The 24241-nt window shown below is 72.5% G+C and overlaps 12 non-coding genes and 12 pseudogenes across 12 annotated transcripts; all 24 read left to right on the forward strand.

Annotated features, from left to right (window-relative positions):
• Positions 1-321: 321 nt before the first annotated feature.
• LOC133076751 (5S ribosomal RNA) lies at positions 322-440 on the forward strand (annotated as a pseudogene).
• Positions 441-1350: 910 nt separating this feature from the next.
• Positions 1351-1469, forward strand: LOC133081076 (5S ribosomal RNA). Its single transcript, XR_009698734.1, has one exon. It is a non-coding gene; the product is annotated as a 5S ribosomal RNA (ribosomal RNA).
• A 917-nt stretch (positions 1470-2386) lies between these two features.
• LOC133104954 (5S ribosomal RNA) lies at positions 2387-2505 on the forward strand. Its single transcript, XR_009703781.1, has one exon. It is a non-coding gene; the product is annotated as a 5S ribosomal RNA (ribosomal RNA).
• Positions 2506-3416: 911 nt separating this feature from the next.
• LOC133076755 (5S ribosomal RNA) lies at positions 3417-3535 on the forward strand (annotated as a pseudogene).
• Positions 3536-4445: 910 nt separating this feature from the next.
• On the forward strand, positions 4446-4564 carry LOC133081087 (5S ribosomal RNA). The gene has a single exon (XR_009698735.1). It is a non-coding gene; the product is annotated as a 5S ribosomal RNA (ribosomal RNA).
• Positions 4565-5481: 917 nt separating this feature from the next.
• Positions 5482-5600, forward strand: LOC133105292 (5S ribosomal RNA; annotated as a pseudogene).
• Positions 5601-6517: 917 nt separating this feature from the next.
• LOC133076758 (5S ribosomal RNA) lies at positions 6518-6636 on the forward strand (annotated as a pseudogene).
• Positions 6637-7546: 910 nt separating this feature from the next.
• Positions 7547-7665, forward strand: LOC133081098 (5S ribosomal RNA). Its single transcript, XR_009698736.1, has one exon. It is a non-coding gene; the product is annotated as a 5S ribosomal RNA (ribosomal RNA).
• Positions 7666-8582: 917 nt separating this feature from the next.
• On the forward strand, positions 8583-8701 carry LOC133104961 (5S ribosomal RNA). Its single transcript, XR_009703782.1, has one exon. It is a non-coding gene; the product is annotated as a 5S ribosomal RNA (ribosomal RNA).
• A 911-nt stretch (positions 8702-9612) lies between these two features.
• Positions 9613-9731, forward strand: LOC133076763 (5S ribosomal RNA; annotated as a pseudogene).
• A 910-nt stretch (positions 9732-10641) lies between these two features.
• On the forward strand, positions 10642-10760 carry LOC133081109 (5S ribosomal RNA). The gene has a single exon (XR_009698737.1). It is a non-coding gene; the product is annotated as a 5S ribosomal RNA (ribosomal RNA).
• Positions 10761-11677: 917 nt separating this feature from the next.
• LOC133105297 (5S ribosomal RNA) lies at positions 11678-11796 on the forward strand (annotated as a pseudogene).
• Positions 11797-12707: 911 nt separating this feature from the next.
• Positions 12708-12826, forward strand: LOC133076771 (5S ribosomal RNA; annotated as a pseudogene).
• A 910-nt stretch (positions 12827-13736) lies between these two features.
• Positions 13737-13855, forward strand: LOC133081120 (5S ribosomal RNA). The gene has a single exon (XR_009698738.1). It is a non-coding gene; the product is annotated as a 5S ribosomal RNA (ribosomal RNA).
• A 923-nt stretch (positions 13856-14778) lies between these two features.
• LOC133105303 (5S ribosomal RNA) lies at positions 14779-14897 on the forward strand (annotated as a pseudogene).
• A 911-nt stretch (positions 14898-15808) lies between these two features.
• Positions 15809-15927, forward strand: LOC133076776 (5S ribosomal RNA; annotated as a pseudogene).
• Positions 15928-16837: 910 nt separating this feature from the next.
• On the forward strand, positions 16838-16956 carry LOC133081131 (5S ribosomal RNA). Its single transcript, XR_009698739.1, has one exon. It is a non-coding gene; the product is annotated as a 5S ribosomal RNA (ribosomal RNA).
• A 917-nt stretch (positions 16957-17873) lies between these two features.
• On the forward strand, positions 17874-17992 carry LOC133105313 (5S ribosomal RNA; annotated as a pseudogene).
• Positions 17993-18909: 917 nt separating this feature from the next.
• LOC133076781 (5S ribosomal RNA) lies at positions 18910-19028 on the forward strand (annotated as a pseudogene).
• A 909-nt stretch (positions 19029-19937) lies between these two features.
• Positions 19938-20056, forward strand: LOC133081140 (5S ribosomal RNA). Its single transcript, XR_009698741.1, has one exon. It is a non-coding gene; the product is annotated as a 5S ribosomal RNA (ribosomal RNA).
• Positions 20057-20973: 917 nt separating this feature from the next.
• LOC133104968 (5S ribosomal RNA) lies at positions 20974-21092 on the forward strand. Its single transcript, XR_009703783.1, has one exon. It is a non-coding gene; the product is annotated as a 5S ribosomal RNA (ribosomal RNA).
• A 911-nt stretch (positions 21093-22003) lies between these two features.
• LOC133076786 (5S ribosomal RNA) lies at positions 22004-22122 on the forward strand (annotated as a pseudogene).
• A 910-nt stretch (positions 22123-23032) lies between these two features.
• On the forward strand, positions 23033-23151 carry LOC133081147 (5S ribosomal RNA). The gene has a single exon (XR_009698742.1). It is a non-coding gene; the product is annotated as a 5S ribosomal RNA (ribosomal RNA).
• A 917-nt stretch (positions 23152-24068) lies between these two features.
• On the forward strand, positions 24069-24187 carry LOC133104976 (5S ribosomal RNA). The gene has a single exon (XR_009703784.1). It is a non-coding gene; the product is annotated as a 5S ribosomal RNA (ribosomal RNA).
• The last annotated feature ends 54 nt before the right edge of the window (positions 24188-24241 follow it).

A 24241-nucleotide genomic window follows, 5' to 3' on the forward strand; every position in this document is an offset into this window, starting at 1 on the left:
GCCTAGCACTGTGTGGATTGACAGGGTGGGGAATGCACAAGGGACCGAGGGCCACAGGCCCTTAAGCCTCCGGGGCCAAGTCCTGTGAGCGTTGAGCGGCTCTGGGGCGGAGGGCCAAGCGCCTACAGGCCTGGAGGGTCCCGCCTGACCTGAGCTGCGAAGTCGCCCACAACTCCACCACCCCCGGGCCCTCGAGGCCTCCTGTCGCTTGCCTGGGCGGACGGCAGGGCCGCGCCGGAGAGGGTTGGCTGCCGGGCTGGCGGTGAGTCGCCAGCACCAGCGAAGCTAAGCCTCAAGAGGCACACCGTGGCCCCCGCTGCATTCTACGGCCACACCTCCCTGAACGCACCACACCTCGTCTGATCTCGGAAGCTAATCAGGGTCTGGCCTGTTTCGTACCTGGATGGGAGACCACATGGGAATACCGAGTGCTGTAGGCTTTTTTGCCTCCCGCTCCGCCTTGACATTTAGTGGCCCGCGGCCGAGGCCGCCTCCGCCCCCGCTGAGCACCGCTGCAGGCCTCACCTCCTCACGTCCCTCCCAACACAGCGCGCCGGAGGGATCGCTCCCCGCCGAGCTGGCTGGACATGCGGCCAGAATGCGGCCCTGGAAGGCAGCCGCCACCCCAGCCGCTCCCGTGGTGGCTGGCCCGGACCCAGACTCCGCCGCAGGCCGGGGTGCCGTCCGTGCGGCCCGCGAGGCCCTCGACCTGCACTTGGCCGCCCCCACCGGAGCCCAGCCGCGCCGCAGCCCCCTGTCTGCCCGTGTGTCTCTCCACAGCTCCCTCCGGAAAAAGCCCCCCCCTCCGCCGTTTCGCCACGGCCGGGGGCGGGAGCGGGGGCGGGGGCCGGGGCCGCTTCTCCGGGCCTGCCGGCCACCAGGGCCGGGGTCCTGTGCTCGGCGGGCGGCGTGGGGGCAAGGGGGGGCCTTGCTGGGGCTAAGGGGCCGTGCCCACTCCATGGTGGCTCCCAGTGGCTTCGGGCCAGCTGCTGCCCGGCCGGAGGGCCGGCCCGGCCGTGGCCGGGCTGCGCCTAACTCCGCGTGGGCGGGCAGGGGGGGATGCCCAAGGGACCGCGGCCGCCGGGCCCTGAAGCCTCCGGGGCCGCGTCCCTGTGAGCGTCGAGCGGGATCTGCGGCGGGGCGCCAAGCGCCGACGGGCCTGGAGCGTCCCGCCCGCCCTGGGCTGCGAGGTGGCCCACCACTCCGCCACCCCCGGGTCCCCGAGGCCTCCTGTCGCCTGCCTGGGCGGGCGGCAGGGCCCTGCCGGAGAGGGCTGGCCGCCGGCATGGCGGTAAGGCGCAGGCGCCAGCGAAGCTGGGCCTCAAGAGGCACCGCGCGGGCCCCTCCTGCGTCTACGGCCATACCACCCTGAACGCGCCCGATCTCGTCTGATCTCGGAAGCTAAGCAGGGTCGGGCCTGGTTAGTACTTGGATGGGAGACCGCCTGGGAATACCGGGTGCTGTAGGCTTTTTGCCTCCCGCTCCGCCTTCTCCTTTAGTCGCCCGCCGCCTCCGCCCCCGCCCCCGACCCCGCCCCCGCCGGGCACCGCTGCAGGCCCCACCTCCTCCGGCCCCTCCCACCACAGCGCGCCAGAGGGGGCGCTCTCCGCCTGCCTGGCCGGCCAGGCGGCCAGAAGGCGGCCCTGGAAGGCAGCCGCATCCCAGCCGCTCCCGGGGTGGCTGGCCTGAACCCAGACTCCGCCTCAGGCCCGGGTGCCGGCCGTGCGGCCCGCGAGCCCCTTGACCTGCACCTGGCCGCCCCCACTAGCGCCCAGCCCCGGCGCAGCCACCTATCTGCCGGTGTGTCTCTCCACAGCTCCCTCCGGAAAAAGCCCCCCCTCCGCCGTTTCGCCACGGCCGAGTGCGGGAGCGGGGTCGTGGGCCAGGACTCGTTCTCCGAACCGGCCGACCACTAGGCACCGGGAACAGTGCTCGGCAGTTGGCGTGGATGCAAGTGTGGCCTTGCTGGCTGTAATGGGCCATGCCAACACAATGGTGGCTCCCAGTGGATTCGGGGCAACTGCCGTCGGGCAGGAGGGCCGGCCCGGCCACGGCTAGGTTGTGCCTAGCACTGCGTGAGTGGACAGGGTTGGTAATGCCCGAGGGACCTAGGGCCAAGGGACATTAAGCCTCCGGGGCCACGTCCTTGTGAGCATCAAGCGGGACCTGGGGCGGAGCGCCAAGCACCTACGGGCCTGGAGGATCCCGCCTGACCTGAGCTGCGAGGTCGCCCTTGACTATGCAACCCCTGGGTCCCTGAGGCCTCCTGTCGCCAGCCTGGACGGGCGGCAGGGCCTTGCTGAAGAGGGCTGACCGCCGAGCAGGGAGCAAGTCGCCAGCACCAGCGAAGCAAAGCCTCAAGAGGCACCCCGTGGCCCCGGCTGCCCTCTAAGGCCATACCACCCTGAACGCGCCCCATCTCGTCTGATCTCGGAAGCTAAGCAGGGTCGGGCCTGGTTAGTACTTGGATGGGAGACCGCCTGGGAATACCGGGTGCTGTAGGCTTCTTGCCTCCCGCTCCGCCTTCTCCTTTAGTCGCCCGCCGCCTCCGCCCCCGCCCCCGCCCCCGCCGGGCAGCGCTGCAGGCCCCACCTCCTCCGGCCCCTCCCACCACAGCGCGCCAGAGGGGGCGCTCCGCGCCGGCCTGGCCGGCCAGGCGGCCAGAAGGCGGCCCTGGAAGGCAGCCGCCACCCCAGCCGCTCCCGTGGTGGCTGGCCCGGACCCAGACTCCGCCGCAGGCCGGGGTGCCGTCCGTGCGGCCCACGAAGCCCTCGACCTGCACTTGGCCGCCCCCACCGGAGCCCAGCCGCGCCGCAGCCCCCTGTCTGCCCGTGTGTATCTCCACAGCTCCCTCCGGAAAAAGCCCACGCTCCGCCGTTTCGCCACGGCCGGGGGCGGGAGCGGGGGCGGGGGCTGGGACCGGTTCGCTGGGCTGGCTAGACACCAGGCGCCGGGTCCTGTGCTCGGCGGGTGGCGTGGGGGCAAGGGTGGCCTTGCTGGGGCTAAGGGGCCGTGCCGGCTCAATGGTGGCTCCCAGTGGGTTAAGGGCCGACTGCCGTCGGGCAGGAGGGCCGGCCAGGCCGTGGCTGGGCTGCGCCTAGCACTGTGTGGATTGACAGGGTGGGGAATGCACAAGGGACCGAGGGCCACAGGCCCTTAAGCCTCCGGGGCCAAGTCCTGTGAGCGTTGAGCGGCTCTGGGGCGGAGGGCCAAGCGCCTACAGGCCTGGAGGGTCCCGCCTGACCTGAGCTGCGAAGTCGCCCACAACTCCACCACCCCCGGGCCCTCGAGGCCTCCTGTCGCTTGCCTGGGCGGACGGCAGGGCCGCGCCGGAGAGGGTTGGCTGCCGGGCTGGCGGTGAGTCGCCAGCACCAGCGAAGCTAAGCCTCAAGAGGCACACCGTGGCCCCCGCTGCATTCTACGGCCACACCTCCCTGAACGCACCACACCTCGTCTGATCTCGGAAGCTAATCAGGGTCTGGCCTGTTTCGTACCTGGATGGGAGACCACATGGGAATACCGAGTGCTGTAGGCTTTTTTGCCTCCCGCTCCGCCTTGACATTTAGTGGCCCGCGGCCGAGGCCGCCTCCGCCCCCGCTGAGCACCGCTGCAGGCCTCACCTCCTCACGTCCCTCCCAACACAGCGCGCCGGAGGGATCGCTCCCCGCCGAGCTGGCTGGACATGCGGCCAGAATGCGGCCCTGGAAGGCAGCCGCCACCCCAGCCGCTCCCGTGGTGGCTGGCCCGGACCCAGACTCCGCCGCAGGCCGGGGTGCCGTCCGTGCGGCCCGCGAGGCCCTCGACCTGCACTTGGCCGCCCCCACCGGAGCCCAGCCGCGCCGCAGCCCCCTGTCTGCCCGTGTGTCTCTCCACAGCTCCCTCCGGAAAAAGCCCCCCCCTCCGCCGTTTCGCCACGGCCGGGGGCGGGAGCGGGGGCGGGGGCCGGGGCCGCTTCTCCGGGCCTGCCGGCCACCAGGGCCGGGGTCCTGTGCTCGGCGGGCGGCGTGGGGGCAAGGGGGGGCCTTGCTGGGGCTAAGGGGCCGTGCCCACTCCATGGTGGCTCCCAGTGGCTTCGGGCCAGCTGCTGCCCGGCCGGAGGGCCGGCCCGGCCGTGGCCGGGCTGCGCCTAACTCCGCGTGGGCGGGCAGGGGGGGATGCCCAAGGGACCGCGGCCGCCGGGCCCTGAAGCCTCCGGGGCCGCGTCCCTGTGAGCGTCGAGCGGGATCTGCGGCGGGGCGCCAAGCGCCGACGGGCCTGGAGCGTCCCGCCCGCCCTGGGCTGCGAGGTGGCCCACCACTCCGCCACCCCCGGGTCCCCGAGGCCTCCTGTCGCCTGCCTGGGCGGGCGGCAGGGCCCTGCCGGAGAGGGCTGGCCGCCGGCATGGCGGTAAGGTGCAGGCGCCAGCGAAGCTGGGCCTCAAGAGGCACCGCGCGGGCCCCTCCTGCGTCTACGGCCATACCACCCTGAACGCGCCCGATCTCGTCTGATCTCGGAAGCTAAGCAGGGTCGGGCCTGGTTAGTACTTGGATGGGAGACCGCCTGGGAATACCGGGTGCTGTAGGCTTTTTGCCTCCCGCTCCGCCTTCTCCTTTAGTCGCCCGCCGCCTCCGCCGCCGCCCCCGCCCCCGCCCCCGCCGGGCACCGCTGCAGGCCCCACCTCCTCCGGCCCCTCCCACCACAGCGCGCCAGAGGGGGCGCTCTCCGCCTGCCTGGCCGGCCAGGCGGCCAGAAGGCGGCCCTGGAAGGCAGCCGCATCCCAGCCGCTCCCGGGGTGGCTGGCCTGAACCCAGACTCCGCCTCAGGCCCGGGTGCCGGCCGTGCGGCCCGCGAGCCCCTTGACCTGCACCTGGCCGCCCCCACTAGCGCCCAGCCCCGGCGCAGCCACCTATCTGCCGGTGTGTCTCTCCACAGCTCCCTCCGGAAAAAGCCCCCCCTCCGCCGTTTCGCCACGGCCGAGTGCGGGAGCGGGGTCGTGGGCCAGGACTCGTTCTCCGAACCGGCCGACCACTAGGCACCGGGAACAGTGCTCGGCAGTTGGCGTGGATGCAAGTGTGGCCTTGCTGGCTGTAATGGGCCATGCCAACACAATGGTGGCTCCCAGTGGATTCGGGGCAACTGCCGTCGGGCAGGAGGGCCGGCCCGGCCACGGCTAGGTTGTGCCTAGCACTGCGTGAGTGGACAGGGTTGGTAATGCCCGAGGGACCTAGGGCCAAGGGACATTAAGCCTCCGGGGCCACGTCCTTGTGAGCATCAAGCGGGACCTGGGGCGGAGCGCCAAGCACCTACGGGCCTGGAGGATCCCGCCTGACCTGAGCTGCGAGGTCGCCCTTGACTATGCAACCCCTGGGTCCCTGAGGCCTCCTGTCGCCAGCCTGGGCGGGCGGCAGGGCCTTGCTGAAGAGGGCTGACCGCCGAGCAGGGAGCAAGTCGCCAGCACCAGCGAAGCAAAGCCTCAAGAGGCACCCCGTGGCCCCGGCTGCCCTCTAAGGCCATACCACCCTGAACGTGCCCCATCTCGTCTGATCGCGGAAGCTAAGCAGGGTCGGGCCTGGTTAGTACTTGGATGGGAGACCGCCTGGGAATACCGGGTGCTGTAGGCTTTTTGCCTCCCGCTCCGCCTTCTCCTTTAGTCGCCCGCCGCCTCCGCCGCCGCCCCCGCCCCCGCCGAGCAGCGCTGCAGGCCCCACCTCCTCCGGCCCCTCCCACCACAGCGCGCCAGAGGGGGCGCTCCGCGCCGGCCTGGCCGGCCAGGCGGCCAGAAGGCGGCCCTGGAAGGCAGCCGCCACCCCAGCCGCTCCCGTGGTGGCTGGCCCGGACCCAGACTCCGCCGCAGGCCGGGGTGCCGTCCGTGCGGCCCACGAAGCCCTCGACCTGCACTTGGCCGCCCCCACCGGAGCCCAGCCGCGCCGCAGCCCCCTGTCTGCCCGTGTGTATCTCCACAGCTCCCTCCGGAAAAAGCCCACGCTCCGCCGTTTCGCCACGGCCGGGGGCGGGAGCGGGAGCGGGGGCGGGGGCTGGGACCGGTTCGCTGGGCTGGCTAGACACCAGGCGCCGGGTCCTGTGCTCGGCGGGTGGCGTGGGGGCAAGGGTGGCCTTGCTGGGGCTAAGGGGCCGTGCCGGCTCAATGGTGGCTCCCAGTGGGTTAAGGGCCGACTGCCGTCGGGCAGGAGGGCCGGCCAGGCCGTGGCTGGGCTGCGCCTAGCACTGTGTGGATTGACAGGGTGGGGAATGCACAAGGGACCGAGGGCCACAGGCCCTTAAGCCTCCGGGGCCAAGTCCTGTGAGCGTTGAGCGGCTCTGGGGCGGAGGGCCAAGCGCCTACAGGCCTGGAGGGTCCCGCCTGACCTGAGCTGCGAAGTCGCCCACAACTCCACCACCCCCGGGCCCTCGAGGCCTCCTGTCGCTTGCCTGGGCGGACGGCAGGGCCGCGCCGGAGAGGGTTGGCTGCCGGGCTGGCGGTGAGTCGCCAGCACCAGCGAAGCTAAGCCTCAAGAGGCACACCGTGGCCCCCGCTGCATTCTACGGCCACACCTCCCTGAACGCACCACACCTCGTCTGATCTCGGAAGCTAATCAGGGTCTGGCCTGTTTCGTACCTGGATGGGAGACCACATGGGAATACCGAGTGCTGTAGGCTTTTTTGCCTCCCGCTCCGCCTTGACATTTAGTGGCCCGCGGCCGAGGCCGCCTCCGCCCCCGCTGAGCACCGCTGCAGGCCTCACCTCCTCACGTCCCTCCCAACACAGCGCGCCGGAGGGATCGCTCCCCGCCGAGCTGGCTGGACATGCGGCCAGAATGCGGCCCTGGAAGGCAGCCGCCACCCCAGCCGCTCCCGTGGTGGCTGGCCCGGACCCAGACTCCGCCGCAGGCCGGGGTGCCGTCCGTGCGGCCCGCGAGGCCCTCGACCTGCACTTGGCCGCCCCCACCGGAGCCCAGCCGCGCCGCAGCCCCCTGTCTGCCCGTGTGTCTCTCCACAGCTCCCTCCGGAAAAAGCCCCCCCCTCCGCCGTTTCGCCACGGCCGGGGGCGGGAGCGGGGGCGGGGGCCGGGGCCGCTTCTCCGGGCCTGCCGGCCACCAGGGCCGGGGTCCTGTGCTCGGCGGGCGGCGTGGGGGCAAGGGGGGGCCTTGCTGGGGCTAAGGGGCCGTGCCCACTCCATGGTGGCTCCCAGTGGCTTCGGGCCAGCTGCTGCCCGGCCGGAGGGCCGGCCCGGCCGTGGCCGGGCTGCGCCTAACTCCGCGTGGGCGGGCAGGGGGGGATGCCCAAGGGACCGCGGCCGCCGGGCCCTGAAGCCTCCGGGGCCGCGTCCCTGTGAGCGTCGAGCGGGATCTGCGGCGGGGCGCCAAGCGCCGACGGGCCTGGAGCGTCCCGCCCGCCCTGGGCTGCGAGGTGGCCCACCACTCCGCCACCCCCGGGTCCCCGAGGCCTCCTGTCGCCTGCCTGGGCGGGCGGCAGGGCCCTGCTGGAGAGGGCTGGCCGCCGGCATGGCGGTAAGGCGCAGGCGCCAGCGAAGCTGGGCCTCAAGAGGCACCGCGCGGGCCCCTCCTGCGTCTACGGCCATACCACCCTGAACGCGCCCGATCTCGTCTGATCTCGGAAGCTAAGCAGGGTCGGGCCTGGTTAGTACTTGGATGGGAGACCGCCTGGGAATACCGGGTGCTGTAGGCTTTTTGCCTCCCGCTCCGCCTTCTCCTTTAGTCGCCCGCCGCCTCCGCCCCCGCCCCCGACCCCGCCCCCGCCGGGCACCGCTGCAGGCCCCACCTCCTCCGGCCCCTCCCACCACAGCGCGCCAGAGGGGGCGCTCTCCGCCTGCCTGGCCGGCCAGGCGGCCAGAAGGCGGCCCTGGAAGGCAGCCGCATCCCAGCCGCTCCCGGGGTGGCTGGCCTGAACCCAGACTCCGCCTCAGGCCCGGGTGCCGGCCGTGCGGCCCGCGAGCCCCTTGACCTGCACCTGGCCGCCCCCACTAGCGCCCAGCCCCGGCGCAGCCACCTATCTGCCGGTGTGTCTCTCCACAGCTCCCTCCGGAAAAAGCCCCCCCTCCGCCGTTTCGCCACGGCCGAGTGCGGGAGCGGGGTCGTGGGCCAGGACTCGTTCTCCGAACCGGCCGACCACTAGGCACCGGGAACAGTGCTCGGCAGTTGGCGTGGATGCAAGTGTGGCCTTGCTGGCTGTAATGGGCCATGCCAACACAATGGTGGCTCCCAGTGGATTCGGGGCAACTGCCGTCGGGCAGGAGGGCCGGCCCGGCCACGGCTAGGTTGTGCCTAGCACTGCGTGAGTGGACAGGGTTGGTAATGCCCGAGGGACCTAGGGCCAAGGGACATTAAGCCTCCGGGGCCACGTCCTTGTGAGCATCAAGCGGGACCTGGGGCGGAGCGCCAAGCACCTACGGGCCTGGAGGATCCCGCCTGACCTGAGCTGCGAGGTCGCCCTTGACTATGCAACCCCTGGGTCCCTGAGGCCTCCTGTCGCCAGCCTGGACGGGCGGCAGGGCCTTGCTGAAGAGGGCTGACCGCCGAGCAGGGAGCAAGTCGCCAGCACCAGCGAAGCAAAGCCTCAAGAGGCACCCCGTGGCCCCGGCTGCCCTCTAAGGCCATACCACCCTGAACGCGCCCCATCTCGTCTGATCTCGGAAGCTAAGCAGGGTCGGGCCTGGTTAGTACTTGGATGGGAGACCGCCTGGGAATACCGGGTGCTGTAGGCTTCTTGCCTCCCGCTCCGCCTTCTCCTTTAGTCGCCCGCCGCCTCCGCCCCCGCCCCCGCCCCCGCCGGGCAGCGCTGCAGGCCCCACCTCCTCCGGCCCCTCCCACCACAGCGCGCCAGAGGGGGCGCTCCGCGCCGGCCTGGCCGGCCAGGCGGCCAGAAGGCGGCCCTGGAAGGCAGCCGCCACCCCAGCCGCTCCCGTGGTGGCTGGCCCGGACCCAGACTCCGCCGCAGGCCGGGGTGCCGTCCGTGCGGCCCACGAAGCCCTCGACCTGCACTTGGCCGCCCCCACCGGAGCCCAGCCGCGCCGCAGCCCCCTGTCTGCCCGTGTGTATCTCCACAGCTCCCTCCGGAAAAAGCCCACGCTCCGCCGTTTCGCCACGGCCGGGGGCGGGAGCGGGGGCGGGGGCTGGGACCGGTTCGCTGGGCTGGCTAGACACCAGGCGCCGGGTCCTGTGCTCGGCGGGTGGCGTGGGGGCAAGGGTGGCCTTGCTGGGGCTAAGGGGCCGTGCCGGCTCAATGGTGGCTCCCAGTGGGTTAAGGGCCGACTGCCGTCGGGCAGGAGGGCCGGCCAGGCCGTGGCTGGGCTGCGCCTAGCACTGTGTGGATTGACAGGGTGGGGAATGCACAAGGGACCGAGGGCCACAGGCCCTTAAGCCTCCGGGGCCAAGTCCTGTGAGCGTTGAGCGGCTCTGGGGCGGAGGGCCAAGCGCCTACAGGCCTGGAGGGTCCCGCCTGACCTGAGCTGCGAAGTCGCCCACAACTCCACCACCCCCGGGCCCTCGAGGCCTCCTGTCGCTTGCCTGGGCGGACGGCAGGGCCGCGCCGGAGAGGGTTGGCTGCCGGGCTGGCGGTGAGTCGCCAGCACCAGCGAAGCTAAGCCTCAAGAGGCACACCGTGGCCCCCGCTGCATTCTACGGCCACACCTCCCTGAACGCACCACACCTCGTCTGATCTCGGAAGCTAATCAGGGTCTGGCCTGTTTCGTACCTGGATGGGAGACCACATGGGAATACCGAGTGCTGTAGGCTTTTTTGCCTCCCGCTCCGCCTTGACATTTAGTGGCCCGCGGCCGAGGCCGCCTCCGCCCCCGCTGAGCACCGCTGCAGGCCTCACCTCCTCACGTCCCTCCCAACACAGCGCGCCGGAGGGATCGCTCCCCGCCGAGCTGGCTGGACATGCGGCCAGAATGCGGCCCTGGAAGGCAGCCGCCACCCCAGCCGCTCCCGTGGTGGCTGGCCCGGACCCAGACTCCGCCGCAGGCCGGGGTGCCGTCCGTGCGGCCCGCGAGGCCCTCGACCTGCACTTGGCCGCCCCCACCGGAGCCCAGCCGCGCCGCAGCCCCCTGTCTGCCCGTGTGTCTCTCCACAGCTCCCTCCGGAAAAAGCCCCCCCCTCCGCCGTTTCGCCACGGCCGGGGGCGGGAGCGGGGGCGGGGGCCGGGGCCGCTTCTCCGGGCCTGCCGGCCACCAGGGCCGGGGTCCTGTGCTCGGCGGGCGGCGTGGGGGCAAGGGGGGGCCTTGCTGGGGCTAAGGGGCCGTGCCCACTCCATGGTGGCTCCCAGTGGCTTCGGGCCAGCTGCTGCCCGGCCGGAGGGCCGGCCCGGCCGTGGCCGGGCTGCGCCTAACTCCGCGTGGGCGGGCAGGGGGGGATGCCCAAGGGACCGCGGCCGCCGGGCCCTGAAGCCTCCGGGGCCGCGTCCCTGTGAGCGTCGAGCGGGATCTGCGGCGGGGCGCCAAGCGCCGACGGGCCTGGAGCGTCCCGCCCGCCCTGGGCTGCGAGGTGGCCCACCACTCCGCCACCCCCGGGTCCCCGAGGCCTCCTGTCGCCTGCCTGGGCGGGCGGCAGGGCCCTGCCGGAGAGGGCTGGCCGCCGGCATGGCGGTAAGGCGCAGGCGCCAGCGAAGCTGGGCCTCAAGAGGCACCGCGCGGGCCCCTCCTGCGTCTACGGCCATACCACCCTGAACGCGCCCGATCTCGTCTGATCTCGGAAGCTAAGCAGGGTCGGGCCTGGTTAGTACTTGGATGGGAGACCGCCTGGGAATACCGGGTGCTGTAGGCTTTTTGCCTCCCGCTCCGCCTTCTCCTTTAGTCGCCCGCCGCCTCCGCCCCCGCCCCCGCCCCCGCCCCCGCCGGGCACCGCTGCAGGCCCCACCTCCTCCGGCCCCTCCCACCACAGCGCGCCAGAGGGGGCGCTCTCCGCCTGCCTGGCCGGCCAGGCGGCCAGAAGGCGGCCCTGGAAGGCAGCCGCATCCCAGCCGCTCCCGGGGTGGCTGGCCTGAACCCAGACTCCGCCTCAGGCCCGGGTGCCGGCCGTGCGGCCCGCGAGCCCCTTGACCTGCACCTGGCCGCCCCCACTAGCGCCCAGCCCCGGCGCAGCCACCTATCTGCCGGTGTGTCTCTCCACAGCTCCCTCCGGAAAAAGCCCCCCCTCCGCCGTTTCGCCACGGCCGAGTGCGGGAGCGGGGTCGTGGGCCAGGACTCGTTCTCCGAACCGGCCGACCACTAGGCACCGGGAACAGTGCTCGGCAGTTGGCGTGGATGCAAGTGTGGCCTTGCTGGCTGTAATGGGCCATGCCAACACAATGGTGGCTCCCAGTGGATTCGGGGCAACTGCCGTCGGGCAGGAGGGCCGGCCCGGCCACGGCTAGGTTGTGCCTAGCACTGCGTGAGTGGACAGGGTTGGTAATGCCCGAGGGACCTAGGGCCAAGGGACATTAAGCCTCCGGGGCCACGTCCTTGTGAGCATCAAGCGGGACCTGGGGCGGAGCGCCAAGCACCTACGGGCCTGGAGGATCCCGCCTGACCTGAGCTGCGAGGTCGCCCTTGACTATGCAACCCCTGGGTCCCTGAGGCCTCCTGTCGCCAGCCTGGGCGGGCGGCAGGGCCTTGCTGAAGAGGGCTGACCGCCGAGCAGGGAGCAAGTCGCCAGCACCAGCGAAGCAAAGCCTCAAGAGGCACCCCGTGGCCCCGGCTGCCCTCTAAGGCCATACCACCCTGAACGTGCCCCATCTCGTCTGATCGCGGAAGCTAAGCAGGGTCGGGCCTGGTTAGTACTTGGATGGGAGACCGCCTGGGAATACCGGGTGCTGTAGGCTTTTTGCCTCCCGCTCCGCCTTCTCCTTTAGTCGCCCGCCGCCTCCGCCGCCGCCCCCGCCCCCGCCGAGCAGCGCTGCAGGCCCCACCTCCTCCGGCCCCTCCCACCACAGCGCGCCAGAGGGGGCGCTCCGCGCCGGCCTGGCCGGCCAGGCGGCCAGAAGGCGGCCCTGGAAGGCAGCCGCCACCCCAGCCGCTCCCGTGGTGGCTGGCCCGGACCCAGACTCCGCCGCAGGCCGGGGTGCCGTCCGTGCGGCCCACGAAGCCCTCGACCTGCACTTGGCCGCCCCCACCGGAGCCCAGCCGCGCCGCAGCCCCCTGTCTGCCCGTGTGTATCTCCACAGCTCCCTCCGGAAAAAGCCCACCCTCCGCCGTTTCGCCACGGCCGGGGGCGGGAGCGGGGGCGGGGGCTGGGACCGGTTCGCTGGGCTGGCTAGACACCAGGCGCCGGGTCCTGTGCTCGGCGGGTGGCGTGGGGGCAAGGGTGGCCTTGCTGGGGCTAAGGGGCCGTGCCGGCTCAATGGTGGCTCCCAGTGGGTTAAGGGCCGACTGCCGTCGGGCAGGAGGGCCGGCCAGGCCGTGGCTGGGCTGCGCCTAGCACTGTGTGGATTGACAGGGTGGGGAATGCACAAGGGACCGAGGGCCACAGGCCCTTAAGCCTCCGGGGCCAAGTCCTGTGAGCGTTGAGCGGCTCTGGGGCGGAGGGCCAAGCGCCTACAGGCCTGGAGGGTCCCGCCTGACCTGAGCTGCGAAGTCGCCCACAACTCCACCACCCCCGGGCCCTCGAGGCCTCCTGTCGCTTGCCTGGGCGGACGGCAGGGCCGCGCCGGAGAGGGTTGGCTGCCGGGCTGGCGGTGAGTCGCCAGCACCAGCGAAGCTAAGCCTCAAGAGGCACACCGTGGCCCCCGCTGCATTCTACGGCCACACCTCCCTGAACGCACCACACCTCGTCTGATCTCGGAAGCTAATCAGGGTCTGGCCTGTTTCGTACCTGGATGGGAGACCACATGGGAATACCGAGTGCTGTAGGCTTTTTTGCCTCCCGCTCCGCCTTGACATTTAGTGGCCCGCGGCCGAGGCCGCCTCCGCCCCCGCTGAGCACCGCTGCAGGCCTCACCTCCTCACGTCCCTCCCAACACAGCGCGCCGGAGGGATCGCTCCCCGCCGAGCTGGCTGGACATGCGGCCAGAATGCGGCCCTGGAAGGCAGCCGCCACCCCAGCCGCTCCCGTGGTGGCTGGCCCGGACCCAGACTCCGCCGCAGGCCGGGGTGCCGTCCGTGCGGCCCGCGAGGCCCTCGACCTGCACTTGGCCGCCCCCACCGGAGCCCAGCCGCGCCGCAGCCCCCTGTCTGCCCGTGTGTCTCTCCACAGCTCCCTCCGGAAAAAGCCCCCCCCTCCGCCGTTTCGCCACGGCCGGGGGCGGGAGCGGGGGCGGGGGCCGGGGCCGCTTCTCCGGGCCTGCCGGCCACCAGGGCCGGGGTCCTGTGCTCGGCGGGCGGCGTGGGGGCAAGGGGGGGCCTTGCTGGGGCTAAGGGGCCGTGCCCACTCCATGGTGGCTCCCAGTGGCTTCGGGCCAGCTGCTGCCCGGCCGGAGGGCCGGCCCGGCCGTGGCCGGGCTGCGCCTAACTCCGCGTGGGCGGGCAGGGGGGGATGCCCAAGGGACCGCGGCCGCCGGGCCCTGAAGCCTCCGGGGCCGCGTCCCTGTGAGCGTCGAGCGGGATCTGCGGCGGGGCGCCAAGCGCCGACGGGCCTGGAGCGTCCCGCCCGCCCTGGGCTGCGAGGTGGCCCACCACTCCGCCACCCCCGGGTCCCCGAGGCCTCCTGTCGCCTGCCTGGGCGGGCGGCAGGGCCCTGCCGGAGAGGGCTGGCCGCCGGCATGGCGGTAAGGCGCAGGCGCCAGCGAAGCTGGGCCTCAAGAGGCACCGCGCGGGCCCCTCCTGCGTCTACGGCCATACCACCCTGAACGCGCCCGATCTCGTCTGATCTCGGAAGCTAAGCAGGGTCGGGCCTGGTTAGTACTTGGATGGGAGACCGCCTGGGAATACCGGGTGCTGTAGGCTTTTTGCCTCCCGCTCCGCCTTCTCCTTTAGTCGCCCGCCGCCTCCGCCCCCGCCCCCGCCCCCGCCCCCGCCCCCGCCGGGCACCGCTGCAGGCCCCACCTCCTCCGGCCCCTCCCACCACAGCGCGCCAGAGGGGGCGCTCTCCGCCTGCCTGGCCGGCCAGGCGGCCAGAAGGCGGCCCTGGAAGGCAGCCGCATCCCAGCCGCTCCCGGGGTGGCTGGCCTGAACCCAGACTCCGCCTCAGGCCCGGGTGCCGGCCGTGCGGCCCGCGAGCCCCTTGACCTGCACCTGGCCGCCCCCACTAGCGCCCAGCCCCGGCGCAGCCACCTATCTGCCGGTGTGTCTCTCCACAGCTCCCTCCGGAAAAAGCCCCCCCTCCGCCGTTTCGCCACGGCCGAGTGCGGGAGCGGGGTCGTGGGCCAGGACTCGTTCTCCGAACCGGCCGACCACTAGGCACCGGGAACAGTGCTCGGCAGTTGGCGTGGATGCAAGTGTGGCCTTGCTGGCTGTAATGGGCCATGCCAACACAATGGTGGCTCCCAGTGGATTCGGGGCAACTGCCGTCGGGCAGGAGGGCCGGCCCGGCCACGGCTAGGTTGTGCCTAGCACTGCGTGAGTGGACAGGGTTGGTAATGCCCGAGGGACCTAGGGCCAAGGGACATTAAGCCTCCGGGGCCACGTCCTTGTGAGCATCAAGCGGGACCTGGGGCGGAGCGCCAAGCACCTACGGGCCTGGAGGATCCCGCCTGACCTGAGCTGCGAGGTCGCCCTTGACTATGCAACCCCTGGGTCCCTGAGGCCTCCTGTCGCCAGCCTGGGCGGGCGGCAGGGCCTTGCTGAAGAGGGCTGACCGCCGAGCAGGGAGCAAGTCGCCAGCACCAGCGAAGCAAAGCCTCAAGAGGCACCCCGTGGCCCCGGCTGCCCTCTAAGGCCATACCACCCTGAACGTGCCCCATCTCGTCTGATCGCGGAAGCTAAGCAGGGTCGGGCCTGGTTAGTACTTGGATGGGAGACCGCCTGGGAATACCGGGTGCTGTAGGCTTTTTGCCTCCCGCTCCGCCTTCTCCTTTAGTCGCCCGCCGCCTCCGCCGCCGCCCCCGCCCCCGCCGGGCAGCGCTGCAGGCCCCACCTCCTCCGGCCCCTCCCACCACAGCGCGCCAGAGGGGGCGCTCCGCGCCGGCCTGGCCGGCCAGGCGGCCAGAAGGCGGCCCTGGAAGGCAGCCGCCACCCCAGCCGCTCCCGTGGTGGCTGGCCCGGACCCAGACTCCGCCGCAGGCCGGGGTGCCGTCCGTGCGGCCCACGAAGCCCTCGACCTGCACTTGGCCGCCCCCACCGGAGCCCAGCCGCGCCGCAGCCCCCTGTCTGCCCGTGTGTATCTCCACAGCTCCCTCCGGAAAAAGCCCACCCTCCGCCGTTTCGCCACGGCCGGGGGCGGGAGCGGGGGCGGGGGCTGGGACCGGTTCGCTGGGCTGGCTAGACACCAGGCGCCGGGTCCTGTGCTCGGCGGGTGGCGTGGGGGCAAGGGTGGCCTTGCTGGGGCTAAGGGGCCGTGCCGGCTCAATGGTGGCTCCCAGTGGGTTAAGGGCCGACTGCCGTCGGGCAGGAGGGCCGGCCAGGCCGTGGCTGGGCTGCGCCTAGCACTGTGTGGATTGACAGGGTGGGGAATGCACAAGGGACCGAGGGCCACAGGCCCTTAAGCCTCCGGGGCCAAGTCCTGTGAGCGTTGAGCGGCTCTGGGGCGGAGGGCCAAGCGCCTACAGGCCTGGAGGGTCCCGCCTGACCTGAGCTGCGAAGTCGCCCACAACTCCACCACCCCCGGGCCCTCGAGGCCTCCTGTCGCTTGCCTGGGCGGACGGCAGGGCCGCGCCGGAGAGGGTTGGCTGCCGGGCTGGCGGTGAGTCGCCAGCACCAGCGAAGCTAAGCCTCAAGAGGCACACCGTGGCCCCCGCTGCATTCTACGGCCACACCTCCCTGAACGCACCACACCTCGTCTGATCTCGGAAGCTAATCAGGGTCTGGCCTGTTTCGTACCTGGATGGGAGACCACATGGGAATACCGAGTGCTGTAGGCTTTTTTGCCTCCCGCTCCGCCTTGACATTTAGTGGCCCGCGGCCGAGGCCGCCTCCGCCCCCGCTGAGCACCGCTGCAGGCCTCACCTCCTCACGTCCCTCCCAACACAGCGCGCCGGAGGGATCGCTCCCCGCCGAGCTGGCTGGACATGCGGCCAGAATGCGGCCCTGGAAGGCAGCCGCCACCCCAGCCGCTCCCGTGGTGGCTGGCCCGGACCCAGACTCCGCCGCAGGCCGGGGTGCCGTCCGTGCGGCCCGCGAGGCCCTCGACCTGCACTTGGCCGCCCCCACCGGAGCCCAGCCGCGCCGCAGCCCCCTGTCTGCCCGTGTGTCTCTCCACAGCTCCCTCCGGAAAAAGCCCCCCCCTCCGCCGTTTCGCCACGGCCGGGGGCGGGAGCGGGGGCGGGGGCCGGGGCCGCTTCTCCGGGCCTGCCGGCCACCAGGGCCGGGGTCCTGTGCTCGGCGGGCGGCGTGGGGGCAAGGGGGGGCCTTGCTGGGGCTAAGGGGCCGTGCCCACTCCATGGTGGCTCCCAGTGGCTTCGGGCCAGCTGCTGCCCGGCCGGAGGGCCGGCCCGGCCGTGGCCGGGCTGCGCCTAACTCCGCGTGGGCGGGCAGGGGGGGATGCCCAAGGGACCGCGGCCGCCGGGCCCTGAAGCCTCCGGGGCCGCGTCCCTGTGAGCGTCGAGCGGGATCTGCGGCGGGGCGCCAAGCGCCGACGGGCCTGGAGCGTCCCGCCCGCCCTGGGCTGCGAGGTGGCCCACCACTCCGCCACCCCCGGGTCCCCGAGGCCTCCTGTCGCCTGCCTGGGCGGGCGGCAGGGCCCTGCCGGAGAGGGCTGGCCGCCGGCATGGCGGTAAGGCGCAGGCGCCAGCGAAGCTGGGCCTCAAGAGGCACCGCGCGGGCCCCTCCTGCGTCTACGGCCATACCACCCTGAACGCGCCCGATCTCGTCTGATCTCGGAAGCTAAGCAGGGTCGGGCCTGGTTAGTACTTGGATGGGAGACCGCCTGGGAATACCGGGTGCTGTAGGCTTTTTGCCTCCCGCTCCGCCTTCTCCTTTAGTCGCCCGCCGCCTCCGCCCCCGCCCCCGACCCCGCCCCCGCCGGGCACCGCTGCAGGCCCCACCTCCTCCGGCCCCTCCCACCACAGCGCGCCAGAGGGGGCGCTCTCCGCCTGCCTGGCCGGCCAGGCGGCCAGAAGGCGGCCCTGGAAGGCAGCCGCATCCCAGCCGCTCCCGGGGTGGCTGGCCTGAACCCAGACTCCGCCTCAGGCCCGGGTGCCGGCCGTGCGGCCCGCGAGCCCCTTGACCTGCACCTGGCCGCCCCCACTAGCGCCCAGCCCCGGCGCAGCCACCTATCTGCCGGTGTGTCTCTCCACAGCTCCCTCCGGAAAAAGCCCCCCCTCCGCCGTTTCGCCACGGCCGAGTGCGGGAGCGGGGTCGTGGGCCAGGACTCGTTCTCCGAACCGGCCGACCACTAGGCACCGGGAACAGTGCTCGGCAGTTGGCGTGGATGCAAGTGTGGCCTTGCTGGCTGTAATGGGCCATGCCAACACAATGGTGGCTCCCAGTGGATTCGGGGCAACTGCCGTCGGGCAGGAGGGCCGGCCCGGCCACGGCTAGGTTGTGCCTAGCACTGCGTGAGTGGACAGGGTTGGTAATGCCCGAGGGACCTAGGGCCAAGGGACATTAAGCCTCCGGGGCCACGTCCTTGTGAGCATCAAGCGGGACCTGGGGCGGAGCGCCAAGCACCTACGGGCCTGGAGGATCCCGCCTGACCTGAGCTGCGAGGTCGCCCTTGACTATGCAACCCCTGGGTCCCTGAGGCCTCCTGTCGCCAGCCTGGGCGGGCGGCAGGGCCTTGCTGAAGAGGGCTGACCGCCGAGCAGGGAGCAAGTCGCCAGCACCAGCGAAGCAAAGCCTCAAGAGGCACCCCGTGGCCCCGGCTGCCCTCTAAGGCCATACCACCCTGAACGTGCCCCATCTCGTCTGATCGCGGAAGCTAAGCAGGGTCGGGCCTGGTTAGTACTTGGATGGGAGACCGCCTGGGAATACCGGGTGCTGTAGGCTTTTTGCCTCCCGCTCCGCCTTCTCCTTTAGTCGCCCGCCGCCTCCGCCGCCGCCCCCGCCCCCGCCGAGCAGCGCTGCAGGCCCCACCTCCTCCGGCCCCTCCCACCACAGCGCGCCAGAGGGGGCGCTCCGCGCCGGCCTGGCCGGCCAGGCGGCCAGAAGGCGGCCCTGGAAGGCAGCCGCCACCCCAGCCGCTCCCGTGGTGGCTGGCCCGGACCCAGACTCCGCCGCAGGCCGGGGTGCCGTCCGTGCGGCCCACGAAGCCCTCGACCTGCACTTGGCCGCCCCCACCGGAGCCCAGCCGCGCCGCAGCCCCCTGTCTGCCCGTGTGTATCTCCACAGCTCCCTCCGGAAAAAGCCCACCCTCCGCCGTTTCGCCACGGCCGGGGGCGGGAGCGGGAGCGGGGGCGGGGGCTGGGACCGGTTCGCTGGGCTGGCTAGACACCAGGCGCCGGGTCCTGTGCTCGGCGGGTGGCGTGGGGGCAAGGGTGGCCTTGCTGGGGCTAAGGGGCCGTGCCGGCTCAATGGTGGCTCCCAGTGGGTTAAGGGCCGACTGCCGTCGGGCAGGAGGGCCGGCCAGGCCGTGGCTGGGCTGCGCCTAGCACTGTGTGGATTGACAGGGTGGGGAATGCACAAGGGACCGAGGGCCACAGGCCCTTAAGCCTCCGGGGCCAAGTCCTGTGAGCGTTGAGCGGCTCTGGGGCGGAGGGCCAAGCGCCTACAGGCCTGGAGGGTCCCGCCTGACCTGAGCTGCGAAGTCGCCCACAACTCCACCACCCCCGGGCCCTCGAGGCCTCCTGTCGCTTGCCTGGGCGGACGGCAGGGCCGCGCCGGAGAGGGTTGGCTGCCGGGCTGGCGGTGAGTCGCCAGCACCAGCGAAGCTAAGCCTCAAGAGGCACACCGTGGCCCCCGCTGCATTCTACGGCCACACCTCCCTGAACGCACCACACCTCGTCTGATCTCGGAAGCTAATCAGGGTCTGGCCTGTTTCGTACCTGGATGGGAGACCACATGGGAATACCGAGTGCTGTAGGCTTTTTTGCCTCCCGCTCCGCCTTGACATTTAGTGGCCCGCGGCCGAGGCCGCCTCCGCCCCCGCTGAGCACCGCTGCAGGCCTCACCTCCTCACGTCCCTCCCAACACAGCGCGCCGGAGGGATCGCTCCCCGCCGAGCTGGCTGGACATGCGGCCAGAATGCGGCCCTGGAAGGCAGCCGCCACCCCAGCCGCTCCCGTGGTGGCTGGCCCGGACCCAGACTCCGCCGCAGGCCGGGGTGCCGTCCGTGCGGCCCGCGAGGCCCTCGACCTGCACTTGGCCGCCCCCACCGGAGCCCAGCCGCGCCGCAGCCCCCTGTCTGCCCGTGTGTCTCTCCACAGCTCCCTCCGGAAAAAGCCCCCCCTCCGCCGTTTCGCCACGGCCGGGGGCGGGAGCGGGGGCGGGGGCCGGGGCCGCTTCTCCGGGCCTGCCGGCCACCAGGGCCGGGGTCCTGTGCTCGGCGGGCGGCGTGGGGGCAAGGGGGGGCCTTGCTGGGGCTAAGGGGCCGTGCCCACTCCATGGTGGCTCCCAGTGGCTTCGGGCCAGCTGCTGCCCGGCCGGAGGGCCGGCCCGGCCGTGGCCGGGCTGCGCCTAACTCCGCGTGGGCGGGCAGGGGGGGATGCCCAAGGGACCGCGGCCGCCGGGCCCTGAAGCCTCCGGGGCCGCGTCCCTGTGAGCGTCGAGCGGGATCTGCGGCGGGGCGCCAAGCGCCGACGGGCCTGGAGCGTCCCGCCCGCCCTGGGCTGCGAGGTGGCCCACCACTCCGCCACCCCCGGGTCCCCGAGGCCTCCTGTCGCCTGCCTGGGCGGGCGGCAGGGCCCTGCCGGAGAGGGCTGGCCGCCGGCATGGCGGTAAGGCGCAGGCGCCAGCGAAGCTGGGCCTCAAGAGGCACCGCGCGGGCCCCTCCTGCGTCTACGGCCATACCACCCTGAACGCGCCCGATCTCGTCTGATCTCGGAAGCTAAGCAGGGTCGGGCCTGGTTAGTACTTGGATGGGAGACCGCCTGGGAATACCGGGTGCTGTAGGCTTTTTGCCTCCCGCTCCGCCTTCTCCTTTAGTCGCCCGCCGCCTCCGCCCCCGCCCCCGCCCCCGCCCCCGCCGGGCACCGCTGCAGGCCCCACCTCCTCCGGCCCCTCCCACCACAGCGCGCCAGAGGGGGCGCTCTCCGCCTGCCTGGCCGGCCAGGCGGCCAGAAGGCGGCCCTGGAAGGCAGCCGCATCCCAGCCGCTCCCGGGGTGGCTGGCCTGAACCCAGACTCCGCCTCAGGCCCGGGTGCCGGCCGTGCGGCCCGCGAGCCCCTTGACCTGCACCTGGCCGCCCCCACTAGCGCCCAGCCCCGGCGCAGCCACCTATCTGCCGGTGTGTCTCTCCACAGCTCCCTCCGGAAAAAGCCCCCCCTCCGCCGTTTCGCCACGGCCGAGTGCGGGAGCGGGGTCGTGGGCCAGGACTCGTTCTCCGAACCGGCCGACCACTAGGCACCGGGAACAGTGCTCGGCAGTTGGCGTGGATGCAAGTGTGGCCTTGCTGGCTGTAATGGGCCATGCCAACACAATGGTGGCTCCCAGTGGATTCGGGGCAACTGCCGTCGGGCAGGAGGGCCGGCCCGGCCACGGCTAGGTTGTGCCTAGCACTGCGTGAGTGGACAGGGTTGGTAATGCCCGAGGGACCTAGGGCCAAGGGACATTAAGCCTCCGGGGCCACGTCCTTGTGAGCATCAAGCGGGACCTGGGGCGGAGCGCCAAGCACCTACGGGCCTGGAGGATCCCGCCTGACCTGAGCTGCGAGGTCGCCCTTGACTATGCAACCCCTGGGTCCCTGAGGCCTCCTGTCGCCAGCCTGGACGGGCGGCAGGGCCTTGCTGAAGAGGGCTGACCGCCGAGCAGGGAGCAAGTCGCCAGCACCAGCGAAGCAAAGCCTCAAGAGGCACCCCGTGGCCCCGGCTGCCCTCTAAGGCCATACCACCCTGAACGCGCCCCATCTCGTCTGATCTCGGAAGCTAAGCAGGGTCGGGCCTGGTTAGTACTTGGATGGGAGACCGCCTGGGAATACCGGGTGCTGTAGGCTTCTTGCCTCCCGCTCCGCCTTCTCCTTTAGTCGCCCGCCGCCTCCGCCCCCGCCCCCGCCCCCGCCGGGCAGCGCTGCAGGCCCCACCTCCTCCGGCCCCTCCCACCACAGCGCGCCAGAGGGGGCGCTCCGCGCCGGCCTGGCCGGCCAGGCGGCCAGAAGGCGGCCCTGGAAGGCAGCCGCCACCCCAGCCGCTCCCGTGGTGGCTGGCCCGGACCCAGACTCCGCCGCAGGCCGGGGTGCCGTCCGTGCGGCCCACGAAGCCCTCGACCTGCACTTGGCCGCCCCCACCGGAGCCCAGCCGCGCCGCAGCCCCCTGTCTGCCCGTGTGTATCTCCACAGCTCCCTCCGGAAAAAGCCCACGCTCCGCCGTTTCGCCACGGCCGGGGGCGGGAGCGGGGGCGGGGGCTGGGACCGGTTCGCTGGGCTGGCTAGACACCAGGCGCCGGGTCCTGTGCTCGGCGGGTGGCGTGGGGGCAAGGGTGGCCTTGCTGGGGCTAAGGGGCCGTGCCGGCTCAATGGTGGCTCCCAGTGGGTTAAGGGCCGACTGCCGTCGGGCAGGAGGGCCGGCCAGGCCGTGGCTGGGCTGCGCCTAGCACTGTGTGGATTGACAGGGTGGGGAATGCACAAGGGACCGAGGGCCACAGGCCCTTAAGCCTCCGGGGCCAAGTCCTGTGAGCGTTGAGCGGCTCTGGGGCGGAGGGCCAAGCGCCTACAGGCCTGGAGGGTCCCGCCTGACCTGAGCTGCGAAGTCGCCCACAACTCCACCACCCCCGGGCCCTCGAGGCCTCCTGTCGCTTGCCTGGGCGGACGGCAGGGCCGCGCCGGAGAGGGTTGGCTGCCGGGCTGGCGGTGAGTCGCCAGCACCAGCGAAGCTAAGCCTCAAGAGGCACACCGTGGCCCCCGCTGCATTCTACGGCCACACCTCCCTGAACGCACCACACCTCGTCTGATCTCGGAAGCTAATCAGGGTCTGGCCTGTTTCGTACCTGGATGGGAGACCACATGGGAATACCGAGTGCTGTAGGCTTTTTTGCCTCCCGCTCCGCCTTGACATTTAGTGGCCCGCGGCCGAGGCCGCCTCCGCCCCCGCTGAGCACCGCTGCAGGCCTCACCTCCTCACGTCCCTCCCAACACAGCGCGCCGGAGGGATCGCTCCCCGCCGAGCTGGCTGGACATGCGGCCAGAATGCGGCCCTGGAAGGCAGCCGCCACCCCAGCCGCTCCCGTGGTGGCTGGCCCGGACCCAGACTCCGCCGCAGGCCGGGGTGCCGTCCGTGCGGCCCGCGAGGCCCTCGACCTGCACTTGGCCGCCCCCACCGGAGCCCAGCCGCGCCGCAGCCCCCTGTCTGCCCGTGTGTCTCTCCACAGCTCCCTCCGGAAAAAGCCCCCCCCTCCGCCGTTTCGCCACGGCCGGGGGCGGGAGCGGGGGCGGGGGCCGGGGCCGCTTCTCCGGGCCTGCCGGCCACCAGGGCCGGGGTCCTGTGCTCGGCGGGCGGCGTGGGGGCAAGGGGGGGCCTTGCTGGGGCTAAGGGGCCGTGCCCACTCCATGGTGGCTCCCAGTGGCTTCGGGCCAGCTGCTGCCCGGCCGGAGGGCCGGCCCGGCCGTGGCCGGGCTGCGCCTAACTCCGCGTGGGCGGGCAGGGGGGGATGCCCAAGGGACCGCGGCCGCCGGGCCCTGAAGCCTCCGGGGCCGCGTCCCTGTGAGCGTCGAGCGGGATCTGCGGCGGGGCGCCAAGCGCCGACGGGCCTGGAGCGTCCCGCCCGCCCTGGGCTGCGAGGTGGCCCACCACTCCGCCACCCCCGGGTCCCCGAGGCCTCCTGTCGCCTGCCTGGGCGGGCGGCAGGGCCCTGCCGGAGAGGGCTGGCCGCCGGCATGGCGGTAAGGCGCAGGCGCCAGCGAAGCTGGGCCTCAAGAGGCACCGCGCGGGCCCCTCCTGCGTCTACGGCCATACCACCCTGAACGCGCCCGATCTCGTCTGATCTCGGAAGCTAAGCAGGGTCGGGCCTGGTTAGTACTTGGATGGGAGACCGCCTGGGAATACCGGGTGCTGTAGGCTTTTTGCCTCCCGCTCCGCCTTCTCCTTTAGTCGCCCGCCGCCTCCGCCCCCGCCCCCGACCCCGCCCCCGCCGGGCACCGCTGCAGGCCCCACCTCCTCCGGCCCCTCCCACCACAGCGCGCCAGAGGGGGCGCTCTCCGCCTGCCTGGCCGGCCAGGCGGCCAGAAGGCGGCCCTGGAAGGCAGCCGCATCCCAGCCGCTCCCGGGGTGGCTGGCCTGAACCCAGACTCCGCCTCAGGCCCGGGTGCCGGCCGTGCGGCCCGCGAGCCCCTTGACCTGCACCTGGCCGCCCCCACTAGCGCCCAGCCCCGGCGCAGCCACCTATCTGCCGGTGTGTCTCTCCACAGCTCCCTCCGGAAAAAGCCCCCCCTCCGCCGTTTCGCCACGGCCGAGTGCGGGAGCGGGGTCGTGGGCCAGGACTCGTTCTCCGAACCGGCCGACCACTAGGCACCGGGAACAGTGCTCGGCAGTTGGCGTGGATGCAAGTGTGGCCTTGCTGGCTGTAATGGGCCATGCCAACACAATGGTGGCTCCCAGTGGATTCGGGGCAACTGCCGTCGGGCAGGAGGGCCGGCCCGGCCACGGCTAGGTTGTGCCTAGCACTGCGTGAGTGGACAGGGTTGGTAATGCCCGAGGGACCTAGGGCCAAGGGACATTAAGCCTCCGGGGCCACGTCCTTGTGAGCATCAAGCGGGACCTGGGGCGGAGCGCCAAGCACCTACGGGCCTGGAGGATCCCGCCTGACCTGAGCTGCGAGGTCGCCCTTGACTATGCAACCCCTGGGTCCCTGAGGCCTCCTGTCGCCAGCCTGGACGGGCGGCAGGGCCTTGCTGAAGAGGGCTGACCGCCGAGCAGGGAGCAAGTCGCCAGCACCAGCGAAGCAAAGCCTCAAGAGGCACCCCGTGGCCCCGGCTGCCCTCTAAGGCCATACCACCCTGAACGCGCCCCATCTCGTCTGATCTCGGAAGCTAAGCAGGGTCGGGCCTGGTTAGTACTTGGATGGGAGACCGCCTGGGAATACCGGGTGCTGTAGGCTTCTTGCCTCCCGCTCCGCCTTCTCCTTTAGTCGCCCGCCGCCTCCGCCCCCGCC

Source organism: Eubalaena glacialis, chromosome 1 (genome assembly GCF_028564815.1).
Source record: "Eubalaena glacialis isolate mEubGla1 chromosome 1, mEubGla1.1.hap2.+ XY, whole genome shotgun sequence".
Classification (NCBI taxonomy): Eukaryota; Metazoa; Chordata; class Mammalia; order Artiodactyla; family Balaenidae; genus Eubalaena; species Eubalaena glacialis.